The sequence below is a fragment of the Tribolium madens genome, unplaced genomic scaffold (assembly GCF_015345945.1).
Source record: "Tribolium madens isolate multiple individuals breed KSU strain unplaced genomic scaffold, Tmad_KSU_1.1 Scaffold_7;HRSCAF=85;Tcas5.2_LG10, whole genome shotgun sequence".
NCBI classification, from domain to species: Eukaryota; Metazoa; Arthropoda; class Insecta; order Coleoptera; family Tenebrionidae; genus Tribolium; species Tribolium madens.
Window position 1 is genome coordinate 10,014,776 of NW_025401050.1, and position 6,343 is coordinate 10,021,118.

General features: G+C 25.9%; 1 protein-coding gene across 1 annotated transcript in view; it reads right to left on the reverse strand.

The window, feature by feature from the left end:
* Positions 1–985, reverse strand: part of LOC123009798 (chondroitin sulfate N-acetylgalactosaminyltransferase 1) — a 99,592-nt gene extending 98,607 nt beyond the window's left edge. Inside the window, exon 1 of the mRNA XM_044406318.1 lies at positions 843–985. The gene's annotated coding sequence lies outside the window, so the exon portion shown is untranslated. The remainder of the gene's footprint in view (positions 1–842) is intronic.
* Between the last annotated feature and the right edge of the window lie 5,358 nt (positions 986–6,343).

Below are 6,343 nucleotides of genomic sequence, written 5' to 3' on the forward strand. Positions count from 1 at the left end.
AATATGGCAAGGCTTACTTTGACCTAGACAGAGTGCTAGATCAAAAAAAGTAAGTACTTTCTTGAAATATTAACTGCTAAAATATAATTTTTAACAAATATTTGTCTTCAGGTTCAGAAAATTCGTCTCAAAACGAATTTAGTAAATTCTATCAACAAATACTATAAAATAAATTAAAATTGCAATTTTCAAAAAAATTTGAAACATTTTTTGAGTTTTGCAAAATTTTCTACTAACACAATTTGATTAAAATTTGTGAAAAACCTTCATTAAAATTGTAAAAAAAAAAATTAGACTAAAATTTTTGAAAAAATATTCCAATGTTGCTTGACCCAAAAATTTGAAACTAAAAACCCAAATTTACAAAACGACCAAAATTCTGCTGGAAATTTTTTTAAAAATTCCAAGGCCTACTTAAGACTCAAAATTAGCATTTTTTAAAAATAAAAAAAATTGTTATAATATAAATTTCGATGTCAAAACACACAAAAAATGACACGACCTTGACCATCCCCGCAATTCGGAACAAACTCTAAGTGATAAACTTTTCAAATAGTTTATTTATTTATTATCTTTTTAACACAACACTGACAAGAAAAATTGCAACCTTGGTAATTTCTCGTAAAGAATTTATTGCAATTTAACACCACTTTATTGCATTACACACAAAGTGCGTCAAGATTTAATTACTCAATAATAAACCGCTCATTCCACTCGTTTATAATTCACTCAAAATGAAATATTTATTTATCATTGCCCATTTTTCTACCAAATCACCCACTCCCAATGAATTTTGAATCATGCCACCATAAATCTCCATCGCCTCCTTCGACCTTCTTTACCTTTCGCCGTGCACATTCACATCGTTCACATGACCGCGAATTGCGCCAAATGCAGTAAGCACATGCCTTTGGTCGAGTCGGCGTCGAGGACGTCGAGACGCTCTGACATTCGCGTCGTAACTGAGGAGACGACGAGGCGATGGTGGAGCTTGCGCGAACTCCTCCAAAGCGGAAGTGTGCGAAAATACGCGTCGGGGAGGTGAAGGAGACGACTGGTTTTTTGATGAATGAAAGGTGGGAGGGGAACTAGGAGAAAACTAGTTTTTGGGTTTTTTGGTTGGCAAATATGGAAAATTTTGCAAGGTTTTGGTGAAAAAATCTGGAAAATTAATGAAAATCTTGAAATCTGTTGCAGTTACATGAAAAATACGTTTATTTCTAGAATTCTTGGACAATTGAAAACTTGTTATATTTCAGTCGTTTGTTTTCATGAAAAAAAAAATTGGAATTCTGAGACAATTTTACATAAAATTTGTTACATGTATAACCTTTTTGGTCTTTCTTTAAACTAGAAAAAATTCAAATGTTAACTACTTTTTAATAAAAATTTTAAGTCAAGGTTCATAAATTTTATTACAACTTGAACTTGCATCAAAAACAAATAAAAATTTGAAATTCTTAGACAATTTTACCCAAGAAAAACAAAAGTTTCAGATATTTCAGTTTTTGTCTGAAAAAAATTAAATATTTTTTGTAGACAAAAAACATAAACAATTTTGGATAATTTTACTAAAGACAACATTTATTAAAAAAAAAAAAACAAAATTTAGTTCAGAAGCAGAAATGTTTAAAATGGTATTTTTCATAGGTAAAAAATAAAAACAGATTTGTAATGTAGAGAGAATTTCGCGTAAGAAAAGTCAAAACTAAATATTTTAATTGTTAATTTAACAAAAAAAAATTCCTTTAACATTTTGTGTTCTTGTCCAATTTTTTAAGAACCTCTTTTTATGCAAATTAACACTAGATTTTACATTTTTACTCCATTTATCACAAATGAGTTAAAATTTGAACCAAAAATGTTTATTTTTGCGTCGCTGATATAAAAAAAATTGGTTTGTTGCTCAAAAACCAGATCATTTGTCAAAAATGTAAGTCAGTTGTGTAGAATTATTTTCATCTTGAAATATGTGAGAACTGCATGAGAAATACATTCAAATTTGAAATCTTTGAACAATTTTACGTCTGAAAAGTAAAAATTCTAGATTTTTCAGCCGTTTGTATTAATGAAAAAGAAAATAAACTAAATAATGATTTTAACTTAATTTTCACAAAATTGAATTGAATTTTAGCCGATATCTCAAAAACTGTTTGTCGTAGGTGAGGAATAAAAACAGATTTGAAATTGTGAGACAATTTTACATAAAATTTGTTAAATGTTTAACTTTTTTGATGTTTCTATAAACCAGAAAAAAAAATCATTCATTCAATGTTAACTCTAATTTTTAGTAAAAATTTCAAGTCAAGGTTCTTAAATTTTATTATAACTTGAAATATATTAAACTTACATCAAAAACAAATAAAAATTTGGGATTTTTAGACAATTTTACACAAGAAAAGTTAAAGTTTCAGATATTTCAGCTGTTTGTGTCTCTGAAAAAAATTTAATATTCTGGTAAAACGTCCTTAACTATTGTAGATTGTAGACCAAAAACAAAAACCCATTTGTAATTTTCAAATAATTTTAGTCAAAACAACATTAATGAAAACATTTCAACGGTTTATTTTAACAAAAAAAAATTAGTTCAGAAACGTTTAAAATGGTAACTTTGAAAAATTTTCTCCAATATTTTAAAAATTATTTTTCATAGGTAAAAAATAAAAACAGATTTGTAATTCTAAGACAATTTCGCGTAGGAAAAGTCAAAACATTAAATATTTTAATTGTTAACTTTGACAAAAAGAATGTTTTAACTTTTTGCCTTCTTCAATTTTTAAAAAAACTGTTTCTAATGCAAATTAACACCAAATTTAAATTCTTACTTAAATTTTCACAAATGAGTTAAAATTTGAAACAAAGATGTTTATTTTCGGGTCGTTAAAATAAAGAAATTGTTTTTTGTTGCTCAAAAACCTGAAAACTTGACTCGTTTGTCAAAAATTTAAGTCAGTTATGTAGATTTATTTATATCTTGAAATATGTGAAAATTACATTCAAATTTGAAATCCTTGAGCAATTTTAGGTTAGAAAAGTAAAAATTCTAGATTTTTCAAAAGTTTGTGTTGATGAAAAAAATTAAATAACCAGGAGAAGCGTTTAAACTTAATTTTGACAAAGTCGAGTCGAATTTTGACCAATATCTCAAAAACTGTTAGTCGTACGTAAAAAATAAAAACAGATTTAAAATTCTGAGACAATTTTACGTAAGAAAATTATAATTTGTAACATTTATGATGTTTGTTTTAACGACAAAAAAATCCAAACTTTACTCTTAATTTATTTAAAATTATGACCCTAATGTACTGAATATTAATTAATATTATAAAAAACTCTTTATTGTAAACTAAAAACAATAACAAATTTAGAATTTCCAAAGCATTTTACTTAAAATAACCTAAATTTGAAACATTTCATTTAATTAAAAATTCTCAACTCAACAAGTGGAAACCGACCAAATTTTGATCGATATTTTCAAAACTATTACTTGTAGGTAAAAAATAAAATCAAATTCGAAATTATGAGACAATTCTACGTAAGAAAAATCAAAATTCTTAATTTTTTGATTATTCATTTTGACAAAAAAAAAAGGTAACTTTTTGTTATGTAACATTCTCGCTACATAAACTTTACCATATCTCAAAAAGTATAAAAATGATAACAACAACGAATTCAAATTTCTGAATAACATGTGTCAAAATTCAAAGTTTATTTAGCCGAAAAAATTCTTAATTTTCAAAAAAATTGATTTTTGACCAATTTCGTGAAAACCGTAGGAACAAATTTGAACTTTTTGATAATTTTATAGAAAAAAAAACACAAACTCAAAATATTTGAGCAGTTTGACTCATATTTTCACAATTTCGTGTCACAATTAAAAATAAGCCAATTTTACACAGAAAAAATTAAAATTAACTTAACCAAAAGTTTTCTAATTTTCATTTTTGGTTTTTATTTATTCCAAATCGCAATTAGCACAACAAAATAACGCAAAACTCGCGACAATTGCGCCGCTAATGAACATAATTCATGTTTGTAATTTTTTCGCAGTTGCAATTCTCCAAGGCGCAAATTGGTCGACCTTTGGCGTCGCAAAACTCGTCTAATTTGAGCAATTTCTTGCAAGTGACGAGTCAGTCATTCGCGAAATAATCTTGAGGAGGTCTCCTCGACGACACATTGCCAGAATTTAAGCGACAATTCATAAGTCGATGAACACAAAAGCCTTTGTTCGCGAAATACAACAGGAAAGGCTTTCAACACAGAAATGTCAAGCTCGAAATATAATTTTAATATTTCCCCTCAAATATCGAGCGAAAATAGACTCAAGTTTAATTGAAAAGTGAAATAATGGCCGAAATTGGGGCTCTAGAACGTTTTTTTTTCGGTTTTTTTCACTAGTTTCGAATATAGAACAGAATTTGGTGTTTCAATCAGATTCGCTTTGTGAGTCGAAAATTGAAAAGAATTAATGGTTTCAGGGAGAGGAAATTGAGTCTGGTTTAAGATACGAAAACATAATCTTGCAATTTTTATTTCAGTTCCAAATCTGTTTTCATTTCTTGTCCACAAATATGTAAGAATTTTTTCGATTAAATAATCAAATCTAATTTGGATTTCAAAACTAATTTTAGTTTTTACCCACAAGTAATAGTTTTGAAAATATCGATCAAAATTCCGTAAGTTGAGATTTTTTTAATTAATAAAAATGTCTGAAATGTTTCAAATTTAAGTTATTTTAAGTAAAATGTTCTGGAAATTCCAAATTTGTTATTGTTTTCAGTCTACAATTAACAGTTTTTGAAATATTAATCAACATTCAGTTCATTAGGAGTTTTTTGTCGTTAAAACAAACAACAAAAATGTTACAAATTATTATTTTTTTATGTAAAATTATCCCAGAATTTCAAACCTGTTTTTATTTTTTGCATACGACTAACAGTTTTTGAGATATGGGCTAAAATTCAACTCAACTTTGTCAAAATTAAGTTTAAACGATTCTCCAGTCTATTTAATTTTTTTCATTAACACCAACGGCTGAAAAATCTAGAATTTTTATTTTTCTGACGTAAGATTGTTCAAGAATTCTAAATTTGAATGTATTTTTCATGTAATTCTCACATATTTCAAAATTTTTTATATTAGTGAGCCAAAAATAAACATCTTTGTCTCAAATTTTAACTCATTTGTAAAAAAATAGGTAAGAATGTAAAATCTAGTGTTAATTTGCATCAAAAACAGGTTTTTTATAAATCGGACAAGAAGACAAAAAATTGCAAATATTTTTTTGTCCAAGTTACAATTAAAATATTTAAAGTTTTGACTTTTTTTACATAAAATTATCTCAGAATTACAAATTTATTTTCGTTTTTCACCTATGAAAAATAATTATTAAAATATAGGACAAAATTTTTAAACGTTTCTGTTTCTGAACTAAATTTTGTTTTTTTTTGTGAAAAAAAAACGTTCAAATTTTCTAATTTGTATTATCTTAAGAAAAATTATTTGAAAATTCCAAATTTGTTTTTGTACATCAAATCAACCGCTTCACCAGAATATTTAATTATTTTCAGACACAAACACCTGAAATATCTGAAAGTTTTATTTTTCTTAGGTAAAATTGTCTAATAATTCCAAGATTTTAGTTGTTTTTGATGTAAGTTTAATATATTTCAAGTTATAATAAAATTTAAGAACCTTGACTTGAAATTTTTACTAAAAATTAGAGTTAACATTTGAATTTTTTCTAGTTTAAAGAAACACTGAAAAGATTTCATATTTAACAAATTTTATGTAAAATTGTCTTAGAATTTCAAATCTGTTTTAATTTCTCACCTACGACAAACAGTTTTTGAGATATTGGCTAAAATTCAACTCAACTTTGTCCAAATTAAGTTTAAACGCTTCTCCAGTCTATTTAATTTTTTTCATTAACACCAACGGCTGAAAAATCTAGAATTTTTATTTTTCTGACGTAAAATTGTTCAAGAATTCTAAATTTGAATGTATTTTTCATGTAATTCTCACATATTTCAAGATATGAATAAATCTACATAACTGACATAAATTTTTGACAAAAGAGTCAAGTTATCAGGTTTTTGACCAACAAAACCAAATTTTTTATATTAGTGAGCCAAAAATAAACATCTTTGTCTCAAATTTTAACTCATTTGTAAAAAATTGAGTAAGAATGTAAAATCTGGTGTTAATTTGCATCAAAAACAGGTTTTTTATAAATCGGACAAGAAGACAAAAAATTGAAAATATTTTTTTTGTCCAAGTTACAATTAAAATATTTAAAGTTTTGACTTTTTTTACATAAAATTATCTCAGAATTACAAAT